General features: G+C 35.8%; 1 long non-coding RNA gene across 1 annotated transcript; it reads left to right on the top strand.

Moving 5' to 3' along the window:
• Positions 1 to 3,762: 3,762 nt before the first annotated feature.
• On the top strand, positions 3,763 to 6,029 carry LOC131618788 (uncharacterized). The gene is made up of 2 exons (XR_009288916.1): positions 3,763 to 3,890; positions 5,759 to 6,029. It is a non-coding gene; the product is annotated as an uncharacterized LOC131618788 (long non-coding RNA).
• Positions 6,030 to 19,447: the final 13,418 nt, after the last annotated feature.

Here is a 19,447-nt window from a genome sequence, read left to right as displayed (position 1 = left end):
GAAACCATTTCAAAACCTCTTAAAATAGCCTTGGTCACCCAAACTTGCTTCCAACTCCCTTCACCTATCAATAAGGTATCGTCCGCAAATTGAAGGATGTCCACACTACAAGCTCTCCTTATGTTGAAACCACCATATTCACCAATTTACACCGCCTTACTAACTAACCCCTTTAAGCCCTCCGCCACAATAACAAAAAGAAACGGCGAAAGAGGATCCCCTTGCCTTAAACCTTTCTCAACCACGAACTCCTTTGTAGGACTACCGTTTACTAACACCGACATTTTACTCGTGAAAATCAAGGCCTCCATCCACTTCATCCAAAGCTCCCCGAAGCCCATCTTTCTTAACATAAATCTAAGAAAGTCCCAACACACATTATCGTAAGCTTTCTCAAAATCCACCTTAAAAAGTAAACTACTAATCCCCTCCTTTTTCTCCATATCCACCACCTCATTAGCCACCAAAACGCCATCCAAAAGTTGCCTACCCGGAACAAAAGCACTTTGGCAATTCGAAACTACCGAGCTTAACACCTTCTTTAATCTTGACGCCAAAAGCTTGGAAATAGCTTTGTACACACATCCCACCAAACAAATAGGCCTATAATCATCTAACCCCAAAGGATTTGAAGATTTAGGAATCAAAGACAAGAAAGAAGAAGTGATATCCTTTGATAACAAAGCCTCCTTATGAAATCCACTTTCAAAAAAACCCAACACTTCTTGATGAACGAGAAGGAAAAGCCATCGGGCCCCGGACTTTTCGATCCCTCACAACTCCAAATAGCTTCTTTAATTTCCTCCTCCAAGAAAGGCTTTTCAAGAGAGTCTTTCTCATCACGATTCAAAACCCCTAAAGAAATCCCCTCCAAAATCGGTCTCCCCCTCACGACCTCCAAAAACTTATTCTCAAAATGAGTCAAAACTTCCTCTTTCACATCCAAAACCGAGTCAACATAACCTCTATCCGTCAAAATAGGACCAATGTGATTCCGACTTCTCCTAGCTTTCATTACCCTATGGAAGAATTTACTATTCGCATCGCCATCGTTCAACCATTTCAATCTCGAATTTTGGATTAACATGTTCTCTTTGATCTTTAAATTCATCCGAAAATCTTTAGATGCCCTCCTTCTCCTATCAACATCTAACAAAGATTCCACTACATCCTCCTCATCCACCATTTCATCACCTTTATTCAAGATACGAACACCTTCCTCTACCGCCAAATCTATCTTCCTAAAAACATTTATATTCCACCATCTCAACCTCTCTTTAATTAACCTCAACTTCTCCATTAAAACAAAATCGCCCCTCCCTTCCACCGATAAAGATTTCCATTCCTTCTCCACATAAGACAATAATTCCTTATTAGCAAACCATTCGTTGTTGAATTTAAAAGGCTTTGGTCCCCAATTAGATTTGTCACAAACCAAGCACACCGGGCAATGGTCTGAAATATCACGATCCCCCACAAATTGGCCAACCACACCCCATTTACTAACCACTTTGTCCGCCACCAAGAAACGATCAATCCTACTACTAACTCTCCCATCCCCACTAAACCACGAGTATTTCTTTCCTTTGCACGGGATGTCTATCAAATTGGTAGATTCAATAAACTCCGCGAACTCCCTCCAATCACAACTAGAACGCAAGACCGAACTCCCCTTTCTTTCTCTACGATTCTTGATTGAATTAAAGTCACCACTAATGACCCACTCTCCATCGAAAAATTTACACTTCAAAGAAAGTAATTTCCCGCACAACAAACGCTTCTCCACCAAAGAACAAGGAGAATAAACATTTACGATATAATACAACTCTTCCTTCCAAACCGCCTTTACCCCTAGAAAACCCCCTCCACAAAAACTGCACAGTACCTGAACAGAATTCGTGTTCCACAAAGACAAAATACCCCTTGACGCACCAATAGACGGCAAAAAAGAATAATCGATATTGCTATTCCTCCAAAAACTACCAGCTAATGACTCAGAAATCAAATGTAATTTCGTCTCTTGAATAAAAAAGAAATCAACATTACCTTTGTTAATAATATGGCTCACCCTTCGCCTCTTAGAGCTACTCCCGCCACCCCTAATATTGAGAGAGCCAATGATCATGGCAACAAGATGATGTTCTCCTTCCTCTTCAATTTTCTGGATTTGTCGTCACTTTCCATTTCATCGATTCTAGCAGCGTAGTTATCTTTATTAACAGTAGCTTCCACTCCCAAATCCGTTAACATTTTCCACAGTTTCTCACCTGTGTTTGATCCCAACCTCTCCTTTAGTCTGCTATTGTTTATGCAAATATCGACTTCCTCCGATTGGCCCCCATAAATCGTTACTGTTTCCTTACCGAAACCAGAAACAGACCTGCTAGATAAAGAAACCGACTCAGCAGATATGGAGTCCGAATTTTCCACACCCACCAACGACTTTTTCCCCTCCTTAGCATAAGGATTTATCTTCTTACGAAAATTGGATCTGGGCCTGCTACTTCTCTCTTTAATAAGCCCAAGTGATAAATTAAGTTTTTTATATTTGACCTTTTTAGCAAAAGAGGACTTCCTCAAAAAAGTGGGCCCCATATACTCATAATCCACTTTGCTGATAGCTTTTGTCTTTTCCGTATCTTCCACACAGAGAATGGCCTTCCTGTTGTTTTCACAAACACCAGCCTGGCACGTATTTCCCCTAACTGCCACAATAGCCTGGTCAAAGGATAAAGGCACCTTACTTTTATCCCGCATAACCATATAATCACTATCAATCCTTTCTGTGCTATCACCATCTTTGTCCAACGGACACTTCGACTTCCCCTCCAAACCAACTTCCCCATCGTTCTGAAACCTCAAGCTCCCTTCCCCGTCGTCTACTCCGTCGAAATTGGGCCCATCACGGTGAGATTTCCATCATCGGAAGACTCGACAATGAACTCCTCTACAGAATCTTCTTCAAAAACCGAATCCTCCGATTCAGAAAACCGAACCAAACTTTGTTTTGTGAAAACCGTCGATAAGTTTGCAACCTCCTTGTAACACCCCGATATCCGCTGCACGCATCAACCGTGTCGGCCAACCGAGCATGTTACCGGCTTAATCAATAATCCCCCCTAGGTCCGCTTATCGGCTGCCCAGGAAATATTGTTTTTGCCTCCCGCAGGAATCGAAGTTGTAACGCCCCATATTTAATTAATTGGCTAATTAAATTATTAAAGGATTTAAATATTGGATTTAGTCGAATTTGGATGGTCGGTATTATTTTAAGAGGCGTATTTGGATTTATTAAGTTAAAGTCATATTTTTAGTCGGATAGTCGGAATAATAATATTAAGAGTAATATTATTTATTTATTGAGATGTTTATTGAAATTTTCGCATTTTGGAACGATTTAGTCAGTATTAGTTCGGGATAGCGGATCGATATTTAATCGAATATTTTAATATATTTAGTATTAAAAATATTAATGAGTTAATGTTTAGCATTTTGGGAATTTTCCGAGTAATTAAGATTAGACCGGAAATATGAGGCATTGAGTAATAAATTGGTATATTAAAATAATCGGATTTTATTTTAATGGAATAAAAGTGGAAGTATTATTTTTACATTGAGTGTAGAAATAATATTGGGCTTAGTTGTGGTATCTTTAAGTATTAAGGGGTGTATTTTATTAGGCCCATTTTGAAATAGTGATTAAGTGGTGGTATCACTTTTATAGTTTTAGTATAGAAAGAGGAAAGAGTAAACCGAGGAAGAAGAAGAAGAAAAAAGAGAAAAAGGTTTAGGGTTGTGAAGAGGAGAAGAAGGAGACCCAAAGTGTTGCTCTAAAGTGTCATTTTCTCCAATTTTCCATTGAATCTTCTTAGAGCTGCACTCAATCTAAGGTAAGGGGGGATTCTTACTACCTAAATGGGAATATGATGGATTTTATGTGGGTTTAGGGTGTAGATTTTTCACTGTGTTGTTTTAATTGTTGCTCTGTCTAAGCTGTTGTGTTGTTGTTAACAATTAATGAGAATAAAAATTGATTGGGAAATAATGGTATAATTTGTGTGTATGGGTGATGGGTTTAAAAATGCATAGACTTACCCAGACGCATGCCTTGGTCGTCTGTCAGCTACCTACTACATGTTCATTTCACGCTCCGATTACAGTTGGCACAAGCACTTGGTTGATTTTTTTTTAGTATTCTACTACTTCATGTCATATATATATATATATATATATATATATATATATACATTAATTATGTAAAATAATTATATAATGGGTCATGTAGGTGGAATGATAAGTGATAAATTTCTAGCATGAATGGTAATGAGATGCTGACAGCATGCATTGGCCTTGTGTCTAAATCACAGATTATTGAACCAAGAATCTAAATTGAAAAAAATCTATGTTCTATAGTGTGAATCTAACCTCTATGAATAGTAAGATTCATGTGGCTATAGTTATATAATAGTACTATATAATGCAAAATAGATGTATTAATTTAGAATGAAAACTAGTAGAAATAGTAATATTTAGAATATTGTAAAATGAATTGAAAATAGAATATTGATTTGAATTAATATAATATGATTATTAATTGGTTGATTTAATCAATAGTAGGATTAATTTCAATAAGTCTATTTAATTGGAAAATACTTGGACTTAGATAAATTATTGGGTTTATCGATAAATTAAGATATCTTGAGTATTTAACCGAATGAATTGGATAATCGGTGAAGTAATTGAATTGTGTCCGATTAACCGGTATCGAATTGTGATCATACCTTATGAATTGTTGTGAATATCTTTGTGATTATTTATTAACGACATCGACAGTTGATTATGTGAATTCTTGAAATTGCTCCGTTGTTTGTATGAAGTTGTTGGAATCTGTGTGAAGTGTTATTACCTTTTATGATAGATGATAATTGTGATATGGGCGTGTGTCTTGTGACGAATACTTTGTGAAGTAAATGATGATGATGATGTGTGATGATTTTGTTATTATGCGAAGTTATATGTTTGCCTTGATAAACCGAAAAATGATGATGAGGATGTCGTGATGAGTTTATTTCTATGTGAAGATGAATTATTATTGTGACGTTGAATTACCTCTAATAATTGGTAATTATCAGTGATGTGGGCATATGCCTTGCAGTGACGTGTGATTGTGATGAGTATATTGCGTATGTCTTGTTTGTCGATCGAGTCACATTGCATATGCATACTCTGTGACGGCCTGGATTGGCAAATTAGTGACGAAGGCTTATGCCTTGTGCCTCAGAATTGGGCAATTGGTGACGGGGGCTGAAGCTCTGATTGGTACCACATGCATATACATGAGTCATGTCCCATGTGTCATATGTGATTTATAGTTGTGACGTTGTGTGACTATATCATGATTGTATTTTGTGACTTGTTAAATGATGGAAGTATGTGAAAATGTGAATTGATGATTTTATAAATAGTATGATGATATCAATACTTGTGAATGCGATTAACCGAATATGCCTAATTTCTGATGTATAATAAATATGCCTATGTTTTGACTTGTTGATGATGCTTATATGTTGAATATGTTCATATGTTGATCTCATGAATATTTATTGATGATGTTCTTTGTGTTGTTTTTGTTGATGTTGTGTGAGGCGGTGATTCAATTATATTCTTTACCTAATATATGATTTATCATGATCCTATTTATATAGTTTGATATCTCACCCTTTCTGCTGATGTTTCCCCTACCATGGGAAATGGGCAGGTACTCAAGTATAGCTGTGGAAGTTTGTTGCTTCATCGAGTCTTGTTGGTGTCTCGCTCTGATACGTAGCACTCGTGGGGTCGTTTATATTGTTGTTTCTATGTTGTTAATATTTTAGTTGTTGTTATTATAACCGTTGAATCCAAGTTGGATACTATGAAGTACTTGTTATACTTCCAAGTTGTTTGAGTTGAATAAAGCTGATAGTTGACTGTTATTCGAATGCTATGTATCATTGTTGAATGAAATACAAGTTGAAGTTTTATGTTGATATGTGACACTCCAATTTGTTGTTTGAAAATTTAAATACTCTGATATTTCTCGCATTATATTTTCGGGTAGAATTGGGGTGTTACACTCCTCCCTTATTCTCAGGTTGAAAACCACTCCATCAATTCTAACTTCCATGGTAGCCGGCGAAACGAAATCGACAGGCACACAAACCAACACTCTCGCAACATCCAAACCGGTTCGTTTAACAATCACCTCGTTAGCACAAATGTACACCCCGAACGAATTCACAAGCTTTTCAAAAAATTACACACTCCAGGCATGACAAGGAACACCGAGGAAACGAAACCAAGACACACATTCTGTATCAACATCAGCCGCTTTCCAAGGTCTGATAACATCAAACCACTATTTCCACCATGATTCAGCTTCGCAAATGAGACATTCAATCTCCCCTTCCTCCGACTCCTGAAGAAGACACATATTAGCACCCATTGGAGTTATCTTTATTTGGAAGTACCCTTCCGATAAGAATCTGTCTTGAATGTTGTAAGTTGCCCCTGGAGAATTTACAAAACCAACATAGGCTTTGCTCAACGATTCCCTGAACTCTACATCCGAAGAAAACTCAATCCCCTGAAAAGGTTGATCCCCCTCACAAGTTTGATTCTTGACAGCCTCCACAAACGAACGTCCGTCCTTCCGGAAAACGTTTCTCACACCACTTATAGCAAGACCAAACGTCGGTTTCTTCAAACCACCCGGTACAGAATGATGACCCCCAGAAAACCCCGTCTTTGCCGCCACCTCCTTGCGTTCAAATCTCGGAAGGTTTGCATGGATCTTCACACCGTCAATCTGAATCGCATCAAGCTTCACTGCGAGCATCCTTGCGTCTCCCTCCTCTCTGAACCTCCCAAAACCAAACCGCTTCCCACATTTATTTATCCTAGGTGAAATCACCACCTCCACACATTTCCCCACACAACCAAATAAACCAAACAAATCTTCCGCTCTAACTTTATCTGGAAAATCAAAACAGAAAATGGAAACGGCACTATCCTCCGCTGCCTTGCTCTCTCTCCAGTTGAATGGGAAGACATCCCACCTTGGTTTGATCGATTTGAATGCACTCCTGAAAACCTTCTTCCACTCCTGCCCGCTCTTCTTCTCCATGTTGATCAGAACACTTGGAAGTTAGAGAGAAGCAAGACACTCTCTCTAACATTTTTTACGATTATAAAACTAGACAAGTACAAATATATTGAAAGCTCTTAAAATTATTAAACAAGAAAAAAAATATTAAAAACACTCTCTTTTTAATACTCTTTTAAATAATTTTTTTAATGGTAAAAACATGTGTGTTCTACCACTTTATGTAAGATTTATTTTTAAAGTTAGAGACTCACATATTTTAACTAATAAAAAAAAAAGAGTATTTGATAGTGTTAAAAAGATATAGTTGCTAGCAGTCTTCTTATTAATAATAACACACTTAAGCATCAATATTGTCAGCATGCAACAATAAAGACTGCAAAAAAAAAGATATAGTTAAATGCAGAACATTTCTTGCGGATTTCACCATCAATACCTGTCTTAACTCCAATATTACCCAGAAAACACATAAAAAATATGAGAGAGAAAGAGTAAAAGGAGAGCTGATAGAAAATGAGGAGTGGAACTTGGTTTCAAAACGAAAATGGAAGCCAAGAAAGTTGAAAAATCGCTGAGACTTACAAAAGAGGCGAAGGAAATGTAGATGGTGAGAAACTCACAAGCTTTTTCTTTTCGGAGTTTCCTGAGAAGTATGGAGCAAAGGAGTTATTCAACATATTTGTAGACTTTGGGCTAGTTGGATAAGTCGTAATTCTACCAAAGAGAGATAAATGAGGGAGGAGATATGGTTTGGTCAGATTTTGGAAGGTTATGGATGCAAGGTTGTTGGAGGTAGAGCTTGACAGTATATTTATTAGAGGAAGAAACATACATGCGAACATACCAAGGTTCCAAAGAGGCACATAACCACAACAGGGAGAACACAATAAGGGAGCTAAGACAAAAGTTGTTGAAGGTGGGAATAGAAAGAAGCTCTTGTAATATCAAGAAACTAAGGGCCATTTCACATGTGCTCAAGTGATGAAGAAGAATGGAGGTCTGCAAGATAGAAAAGATCAAGGTTGGAATAGGAAAGAACGTAAACCAAAGTTTGCACATTTGCAATTTGACGTGGAGGAAGGTGATCTAAGAAGGTTCGAAGTGGCGTATGTTGGAGTAATCAAAGAACCTGGAATGACATATAACATACAAGAAGCTCTACATGCTGAAGGTTACTTTAGGATCAAAGCTACATTGTTGGGTACAAATTTGTGTTTGCTTGAAGAACTAGAGGCTGGGGAGATTGAAATGCTGATAAAAGAAGATGCAGAATGGGTAGCCAAATGGTTCTCGGATATACATCCGTGGAGTCCTGCTGATGTGGATAATGAAAGGTTAACCTGGATGCGTTGTTTCAGTTTACCTTGTCACATATGGAACCATAAATTTTTCGAGTTTATATCAAAAACGATGGGTGTTTATGTTTGCATGGATAAGGAAACAAGGGAGCGTACTAGGATGGAGGTTGCTCGATTCTTAATCAAAACCAAGTACTCAATGGTCCTAAATGAAAGCATTAACATGGGAGTGAATGATAATGTCTATAGTATTAAGCTTATGGAGGATTCTCATGGACCCAAGCAGATAGTGATACCGAAAGGATGGGGGGAAGGTGATCAAGGTGGCAGTTTGTCTGAGCCCGAGGATGGTGAATGGGAGGAGAGCAACGAGGAGGATGAAGAAGATGAGGGTGGGGCGGAAAAAGTGTGTTAGAGAAAAGGTTAAGGTCTTTCCAGAGTGATATGGGTTTAGAGGCTCAGAAGAAAAGTGGTGATGCAAGAGTTCATAGATGTAAGGAGATATCTAGATCATTTTCGAAAGATAAAGTGGAACCACGGGATATTCAGAGAATTTAAAAGAATGTTATACAAAAGACTATAAATGTTGTACAATATGTACTTGGAGAGAAGTCAAAATTAATTTTTTACGGTGAGGGAGCAATAAATGAGGGTCAAGTTGTTGGGGTTTTTGATGATGCTATTAACGTATTATTAAAAATGGAACAAGTAGATACTGGGTTCAAATCTATCAAGGATTTCCTTCAGGAGGGGTGGATCCAAAGAAGTGGGCCAGAGGGGAGATAATTTTAGTGGGCTTGTTGGGGGACATCAAATAACGAACCCAATTTCGTGCTCTCCTTCTAGGCTGGGCGCTGTGAGAAAGCCCAAGAATACAAAACCTGTATTAGATATTTATGAGAATATCCAAATTCCTTTTGCATCGTCTTATTTCTCTACCTTATTACACTCTCAAGGCAACCCTAATTTACAATTGACCATTAATCGGTCACCTACGCGTAATGAGATGGAAGGGACTAATTCAAAGAGTTTGAATGGGTCTCTACTTTGTGGTGATTCTATTGCAGATTCAGGAGTGCACCAAAGTAATCAACGAATCTGAAAGTCCTTAGATGGTATGTCGGCTAAAGTGTGGAAATCGGTCAAATACTTGGGAATTGAAGGCGATGAAGATGATGAAGTTTTCAAAGGGATAATGAGGAACATGGAAGATCGGGAAAGATCTTGCTTTGAAGCAGGGAAGGTGAAAAGTGATGGTATCCCATGAACCTCAAAACCTTTAATATAAGGGGGTGGCAGTTCATTCAAATGAAGAAGAATTTGTCAGATTTTTGCAAAGGCAAAGGCAGATTTTTGTTTCATCCAGGAGACGAAAATTAAAAATATGGAAGAGAGAATATTAGAAAGTATGTGGGGATTGGAGGAATGTGAATGGTCGGCGGTAGATTCTGAAGGTCTGTCCGGGGGAATGTTGGGAATTTGTAAAAAAGGTATAATAGAGCCTACTTTCAGTTTTAAAGAAAAAGGTTTTCTTGGTGTTAATGTTGTTTGGAAAGGTACAAATTGCTACTTTGTCAATGTTTATTCATCATGTTGTATTACTGAAAAGAGAATGTTATGGAGGAAATTATTGGATGGAAGTACAAACTGTCTTTAGGAGAATGGATAATTGGGGGTGACTTTATTGCAATTAAATTAGGGGAGGAAGGGAAAGGGAAAATACGATCAAATAGGGTAGAAATGGAGGAGTTCGCAAAGTTTATAGAGTTAATGAAGGTGGTGGATCTACCTGTTATAGGGAACAATTTCTCATGGATTAATTCTAATGGCAAAGCTAGAAGTAGAATTGATAGGATATTACTTTCAGAAGATATTATTAATCACTGGAAGGCTGAAATGAATCAAGGAAGGTGATAGTAACACTAAGTACTTTCACTCAGTTCTGAGAGCAAGAATTAGGAAAAATACATTAGTCTTGATACTAACAGATCAAGGGAATTTAGAAGGTGTTCGGGAGGTTAAGAATGGGGTAAAGGAGCATTTTGAGAATATATTCAATAAGCAGGAAACTCCTAGACCAATATTGGAGGGGATTGACTTTAAATAACTATCTGAATTAGAGATGGTAGCATTGGAAGAAGTATTTTCAAGGGAGGAAATTAGAGAAATGGTATTTAACTTTGAGGGTGATAGAATTCCAGGGCCAGATGGTTTCAATCTTGAATTCGTAAAAAGGTGTTAGGCTATAGTGGGAAATGAGATAATATAATGTGTCCAAGATTTTCATCAAAAGGCATCCCTTCCTAGAGCCATGTCAGCATCTCTCATTGCCCTTATTCCTAAAGTAGAGCATCCTCAAGGTTTAGATGAGTATAGACCACTATGCTTAATTGGAAGTATCTACAAAATTATCTCAAAGTTGTTGGTTGGGAGGTTGAGGAAGGTAATTGGCAAGTTGATTTCAAAGTCTCAAACAACATTTATTCCGGGTAGGCAGATATTAGATAGGGTATTGGTTACTAATGAGATTGTAGATTTGGCCCGAAGAAGGAAAAAAGTTATTTATTGTTCAAAGTAGATTTTTCTCAGGCGTACGATTGTGTTGAACGGGGGTTCTTGAAATAAATGATGGTTAAAATGGGATTTGGTGATATATGGATGAAATGGATGATAGCGGGGGTGTTCAATAGCAATCTGTCGATCTTGGTGAATGCTAGTTCCACAGACAAATCCAAAGTACGTAGAGGACTCTGACAAGGGGATCCATTATTCCCATTTTTGTATACTATTATGGATGAAGGCTTGGAAGGTCTGGTGCACCTGGATGCGCAAGGGGCGAATTTAAAGGGTTTAGAATTAATGAAGATGTGGTTTATGACTTACTATAGTTTGCAGATGACACCATTCTGGTGGGAGAAGGGCCGTGGAGTAATCTGTGAGCCATCAAAGTAATCTTGCAAGGATTTGAGATGGTGTCAGGGCTAAGAGTGAATGTAACACCCGAAAATTCTACCTAATGTTAATATTTAAATCAGAGTGCCAAAATTTTGACTTAACTTGAGGTATTACATTCAACTTTAAAATCAACAGCGGAACAACTTAATTTTTAAACAGATACATAGCACCATAATAAAATAAAGAACTTCGACAAGTATTTAGTCTCAATGATTCAACTTTAATTATGTAACTGTAGCGGAAAAACAAATCAACTTAAACTGCGAGTAATCATAGCATCTTTCAACAACTTAAATCTACACAAAATTCTCAAAATAACAATCGAATTCAACTTGAAAGTAAATAACAACATAAATTAAATCAAGCGCCCGTTTCCCCCCGAGTGCTACGTATCAGAGTAACGACACCCAAAAGCTACTAAATCTTTACTCCTCGCTACCTACACGTTACCAATATAAAGGCAACGGCGAACAAATAAAGGGTGAGATATCGAAAAGTATACGCAAAAGTATGATAATTGATATATTAGACATAGAATCATACAATATTCACCACATTCGGAAACAACCACAATACAATAGTCAACCAAGCAACATAGCAATAACAACAACGTCAAAATGCGACTCAACATGAAACTCGACTATGCAATGCATGTGGATCCATCGGAGTACAACTCCCAACTTAATCATATTCCAGGTTATCAAGGCATTTTAACAACTTTATCAGGGTTCCATCAAGGCCAACTTAATCAATGCCATCAAGGCCAACTTAATCAATGCAATATTATGCGACAACATGAACGACATTCAATCAAAAATATCACAACGCAATCAGAACAACAACAAAAACAACAACTTAACCGCAACTTAAACAATTTTCAACTTTGGCTATTTGAGCCTACAACCAAAACTTGTCCAAATTCGGGACAAAACCAACTTACTTCAATGGTACCTGCAATTCACGCAATCGGTATAATATTCAACAACACAACAAACCGACGTTAACTAATTATATATTCGAATCACCCCGAAGAATTTCATCTAATTCTGGTTATTTAATTTTTCGCTTAATTTACTAATTCGGCTTATTCAGTACTATTTCCATTCACTTCTATCACTGTCAATTATTAACTAGCCTCTACTAATTTTATTATTTTGATATAAATAATTTCCCTGCATACAAAATTATGGTGTCAACAAAATTCAAGTCTGTTACTACACATACCAGTATCTATTAGTAAACCTGCAATCAATTATTTTGTTTCTGCTAAACTATAATATATCATACTAATTTATCAATTTCTAATTAATTATACTAAGCCATTACTCCAATATATATATATATATATATATATATATATATATATATATATATATATATATATATATATATATATATATTTCAATTAGTCCATTATATATACCTATACAGCAATTAGTCACTTCCTGCCAAAATAAAAAAAAAAAAAGCAAAAATCCAAACAGACAATTATATACACACACCTGTTCAGGAGAAGGAAAAGTTTGGAGGTCTGTGGGGCGCCCACCCCCATTTCAATGTTCATTTTTTTTCTTTTTTTTTCTTTGCCTTGGGACGACCGTCCTTTCCCCTTAGAGGCCCCCGTCCCACTTCCATTTCTTCTCCAATTCTGCCATTGGGTACGCCTAGAAACAATTTGTTCAATAAAGTTCATCGATTCACCAATATATATATATATATATCACAGACTTGGAAATAAATACAACATATGCAACCAACATCACCCACAGAACAACTTAGTTTTGAAATTTCAGATCAACCGGTACACCAACAAAATCACAGAAAATCACAAATTCAACACATGACCACAAAATTAGCAGTAAAATTATACAACCCTAAGTCCCACATAACAACTATCATACAATCGATTATATTAGTCGAACCCCACTCCTTACCTTTTGGATTGAACGGAGCTCAGAGATCGATCGGTAACTGCAACTTCTAAGACTGCTATCTTCAAAATCCAGACTGCTAGCAACAAACCCTTATTTCTTAATTTTCCTCTTGCTTCTGCTACGTGACTATTTCAATTCCTTTTTGTTTTTGGTTTGATAACTACCACTACTCTAACAAAACCTAATAGAATGATTGGGCTCTCTAAAACTCATGTTTGGATTTTACTAACTAATACCCCTCAATTGCTAATACCACATAAAATCTCAACTCACTTATTTAATTAAAACTCCCAATTTACTCGCTAACTCTTATTTTACGGTCTAACTTTATTTTCTTCAAAAATTCCCAAAATAAAACACGACACTCTAATAAAAATTCTAATACTAAAAATATTTAAAAAACTCAATTAGTTATGGATCCGTAATCCCGAACTAATACCGACTAAATCGTCCCGAAATGCGAAAATTTCACTAAACACTCCAAACGTCTAAATTAAGCGAACAATCGAATTTCTGGGCATTACAGTGAATATGTGGAAAAACAAATTATATGGGATTGGTGTGGATGAGTTCTTTCTATAGGCAGCAAGTCAGTTCTTGTGCTGCAAATTGGATAACATTCCTTTTAAGTTTCTTGGAATCATAGTGGACGGGAATCCAAGAAGAGTGAGTTTTTGGAATCCGATTCTAGATAGGATGAAGGCAAAACTGTCACCATGAATTGGGAGATCACTTTCTATAGGTGGTAGAGTCTCTCTCATAAATTTTGTACTTACAAATCTCCCGGTATACTATTTGTCCTTTTTTAAACTCCCTATCAATGTTAAGAAAGCCTTTGTCAAAGTGCAGAGGAATTTTTTGTGGCATAATGCGGAGGAAAAGAAAGGCGTGGACTGGATTAGTTGGAGCACTATATGTAAGTAGCAAGAGAATGATGGATTAGGAATTAAAGATTTGGGGGTGTTTAATAAGGCTTTCCTAACAAAGTGGTTGTGGAGATTCTTGAATGAAGAAGACTCAATCTGGAAGGGAATCTTGGAGGAAAGGTATGGTCTATTCTATGAAAGGATATTGTTCAAGATAAAAATTGGAAATAGCTATTCCAAGTCCATATGATGGAGATACCTAATGAAAATAGGGGATAATGAACAGGAAGCAGGATTTACTAGGATTTTATCAGTCAGGTTAGGTGGTGGTATTAAAATACTGTTATGGACTTGTAGATAGATCGGTTATAGGCTGATGTGTTGTATTTTTCCTTTTTTGTTTCAGACAGTTGATAATAGAGGAATAAGTGTGTACGATATGGGCTGGTGGGAGGATAACAATTGGATTTGGAGGTTGGAAGGCTTCAACATGACAGAGAATCATGAGGCAGGTATGGAATTAGAAGAGCTGCAGAATATTTTGTCAAAAGTATCACCAGATAGAAATGATTTGGATAGGATTTCTTGGCCGGTCGGTGGTGCGGGGGTGTTTAAGGTCAGTGAGTATTACAGCAAATTGTTATTGGAAAGTCATGAGATTGAGGAACAGTCGGTTGAAAAAGAAGCGTTGAATGTTCTATGGCATTTATGGATGCCATCGAAAGTGAAAATCCTTGGTTAGAGGCTGTTGAGATATATACTAGAAACAAAAGCACAACTACTTAAAAGAGGTATAATAGAAGACAACGATACGAGTTTTTGTGTCTTTGGTTGTTTGCAGGTCGAAGATTCTAACCACCTCTTTCTAAACTGTATACTATTAAGAGGTGTGTGGGAGAAAATCATGTTTTGGTTAGATTTTGAACCATTTCCAGGTACAGACTGTTGCAGTCATTTTCTGCAGCTGGTGTAAACTATGAGGAAACACTATTCATCTAGGAGATTTGCAGTTGTCTAGATGGCCACATGCGGGTATATTTGGAAACAGTGCAATGCAATTTTATTCAATAATGTTGTAGGAGATATTGAGAAAATAGTTTATAATGTGAAGATTTATTCTTGGTGGTGGCTTGCTATGGACACTAAACATAAAGTGCCATGTAGTTTTTATGATTGGAACCATATCCCTTTAGATTTCATGTAGGCTATGTATTGGGCTGTTAGTTTGGATGAATTAATCCTTATACTGTAATTGTTTCGAGTACGGTTTCTACTTGGTTTTATATTAATATCATTGATTATAAAAAAAAAGCATCAATATTGTTCAAATAAACACGTATGGTATTTAACACAAGATTGCACAAAGTTGCATATTTTACAAAATTCCTAACAGTAGTCTTGTACATAATTTAGACTTTTTCCATTCTACATAGCTAAATGTTCTACCATTGAACAATGTCATACTGTTGAACAACACGCCACCATTAAGTAATACTCTTTAGAGTTTGATGTTCAATACACCATCGTTGATCATTTTTCTGAAACATATTTTCTTTGTAAGGAACTGTCGTCACATACTTGCAATTTAGTGTATATATATGGAGTTTTCTTCGAATCCTAGTTAGTGTATTTTATGTTTTCTTTTTCTTTTTAATTGATTTAAGGTCACATTAGGCCTTTCCCTTTTCTTTTTTATTTTTATTTTTTATCTATATTACCGTTGGTTATAATGGTTAACCGAGAGATTATATCTTTTGCATCAATATTTTCAAATACCTTATTAATACATCATTTATATTATTTTTAATTATTAATAAATAATTTCTAGAGTATGGTGCTATTCGGGGCTTTTATTTATTTTTAAAATTGTTTAATTGATATATTCTATCGGTTTTGCCTAAAAATTGACATGTTTGATGTTTTGTGTGAATACTTCATAGAACTAGACTCTAACTTTTCATTTACTTATCAACATTTCACGTTTCATCGACATTCTCTTCAAAAGAACCCTAGACGATTTTCATCAAAACTCTTCCAACATTATCTATTTTCAACGTCAACTCTTTCAACATCATCTCTTACAAAACTCTTCGAAGTTTCGCCATCACATTTGAGGTACGTGATGGTCATCTCTCATAGAAATGTTCATCGAAATGTAGTTACCACTAAAATATTTTTTGAAATGTAATACCACTGAAATGTTCATAGAAGTCAAACTAAAACATTCATCTCATAGAAATGTTCAACTTGCTCCACTGAAATGTTGTTTGAAATGCTCATAGAAATCAAACGGTTACCATATATGTTTCACCATAACTGGTATTCTGATTGTGGTTACCTTTTTTTTTAGTTGTTGCAGTCCGATTGTGGATTAGTAAAAATAAGTGTTCTATAGACAAAGTTTATAAAGTCCAACTTTCTATCCATCTTTTAGATCAAACACTTGTCAGGAATTTAAGTGTATGTTTCTATTGTTGTTGTTTCTATGTTCTAGTTAAACACAAAAGACAAATGTGAAATATTTAATTTGGTTGTTGTTTCAAAATGTGAACTCTTTTCACAACTTAAAAGGCACAATGTTTTAAAATGTTGCTATTTTCCCTGATTTTCACATACATGTGTGATTCGAAAAGTACCTCTCATACAACTTCTACTGAAAGCTCTGTTAATACAAAAAGTAAAGGAAAAGTTAGAGGTGCCATGATGTCTACCAAGGATAATGGTGAAAATGCAGATTATTCTGATTTGAGAACCGGAAGGCTAGTGGTGGAAATGTTGATGATTTTATGGGTTACGTGACATTACAAGGTAGAAGCAAAGTGAGTATTTTGAGAAATAATTACAAGATGTTGACGATGAATTGAAAGATAGCATATGGACCGACATTGAGGTATTTAATATAAAATTTTGATGTGTTTTACAAGTATATATGACCATTTATTTATTTTAAAGTTTAATACTAATATCAACTTTATTATGTAAACATAGACAGTTTTTATTATTCCAAAGGATAAAACACAGAAAAAGAAATGGCTTGGATATGCTGGTGAGCGTTAGAGGGGCTTTAAGACACAACTCACAAAAGAATATATCAAAAAACCAAAAATATAATGAAGCACATCCATACGTAAAGCATTCATATATTGATAAGAAAGTTTGGGAGGATTTTGTAAAGTCTCGCACACTCCTGAGTTCTTGGTAAGAGCCAAAAAGGAAAGCAGAATTGAGTTAGAAACATCTATCCACATAGATTTTCTCGTGGATGACATGATAAACTTGAAAAGAAAATGATTAATGAAAAAAGAAAAAAAAGGAACTAGAGTTGGGAGAATCTTTTTGAGGCCTTGATCGCAGTCCATCTCCACCATCACGCCATGAGAAATGGATAAAGGGCAATTCAAAGACCAGATGGCTCGTTCACATCAGAGGCTACATGCGAAGTGGATGAAAAGATTGTAAAGAGTTATTTTTTTCAACATTAATTATTTTAGTTAATTCAACGTGTTGTAGGATGTACTCGTTGAATTTTCCAAAGTTGGTAGCTTCGTTCCACAAGCCCGTCATAACATATTGGTAGAAGCGATAGGAACCGAGGAGCATGGTGGACATGTCTGTGGTCTTGGAAGAGGCGTTGAATTGAAGATACATTTTGGACCATCACATCCAATTAACCAAGTAAACCATAGGAGAGAAATTGAAGAGATAGTTACTGAAAAATCGGGGTGATATTAGAACAGGAGCAGAAGAAGTGGAATTGGGAGGAGCGGAAAGAGAAAGAGCGGATATTGCAGGAGAAGATGTTGTTGGAGGTGCAGAAGGAGTAGGAGGAGCGGGAGAAGATCTTGCAGGAGGGCGGAATGAGCAAGAGAGGTTGGATGAAGTTGAATGAGAAAAGTGTGTCATCAATGTGATTGAGGTAAAAGTATAATTTAAAATTTATTTGTTGTATGTTGTTGGCATTGTTTGTGTATTTTAATTTTTGTATTGTATTGAGTTGTTTTTATAATGCAGAAATTGAAATCAATGGGTTACTCAACCACCAAAATCCAAATCAGTTGGACATGCCTGATAAGGTAATTGAGAAAGTTGTTATGGGCAGTGCAAGCACGAGAGATATTTGTTATGCATCAGTTCATAATATTGAGACTATACCACATCAACTAGATAATATTCAGAGACTATGTAGTATGATAGACAAGATTCTAGATTTTTCCACGTTTGAATTAAAACATGAACCAGAAATATCTTGTGTACTTCACAAGAGTTGTCTTGTGAAATTTTTGAAGGGAGATGATTGGCCAGACATACCCATAATACAATGCAGCGTTCGTAAATATAATTCTTACGTTGATTTTAATTTATATTCATTGCTCTCTTACTTTAACGTAAAGTTTTGATATTTGCATTAACTTTTAATTAGGGTCTGACATGAGATGTGTGTTGAAAGGAAATTGAAAAAGACTTTGTTTCATAGATCCATTGAAAATTCAATTTCGAGGTAATTCAGCAAACGCTATCAAGATGCACATACAAGATAAGTTGGTTAAGGAAAATAAAGATTGTTATCTGACTTCGTTTATCCTGTATGTTTTAATATGTGTTTTTGTTTATAAATCAATTATCTACACATTATAAATTATTGTGGGTGTTTATGTAGGGAACATTGACAGCTAATTGTTTATGTTTGAAGCAAAATATTGTAGTTTTGTTATGCTCGTTACACTATAACTTTGATGAAGATATAGAAAAAAAACATGAGCGGGTAAGTGGTATTATTTGCAGTATTCAAATTTTTAAATTACACATCACTATCGTTAAATTTGGACAAAAGAGATTTGCAATTAAAATCTCTCCCATCCCTTTCTCTCACCTCCCATCTTTTGATAAAAATACTTCTCCTCCCATCGATTAAATCAAATATATTTTAAGAAAATTAATCAATATTAAATCGTAATAGTTTTTTTTGGGAGACAAAATTGAACATTCGTAACGGTTTTTATTTATTTACTATTTTTATTGTTGAATAATAACTATTGGTGTTTCAACAATACCTTTAACTATTTATTATTTAAAAATAAATAGAAAGAATAAAATAAAAATATTATTTGCTGTCCAAGTTTCCAGCCAAAAAGGAATTTCTTAGAATAGAGTTAAGTTTCTTCACAATTATACCTTTAACTATTTATTCGACCAATTTACCTCGCATAATAGACTTGATACCCCAAATATTCGACCAAGCATTACCACCCA

This window comes from Vicia villosa, linkage group LG1 (assembly GCF_029867415.1).
Source record: "Vicia villosa cultivar HV-30 ecotype Madison, WI linkage group LG1, Vvil1.0, whole genome shotgun sequence".
In the NCBI taxonomy this organism is placed as follows: domain Eukaryota; kingdom Viridiplantae; phylum Streptophyta; class Magnoliopsida; order Fabales; family Fabaceae; genus Vicia; species Vicia villosa.
This window is presented reverse-complemented; position numbering and strand designations above follow the sequence as displayed.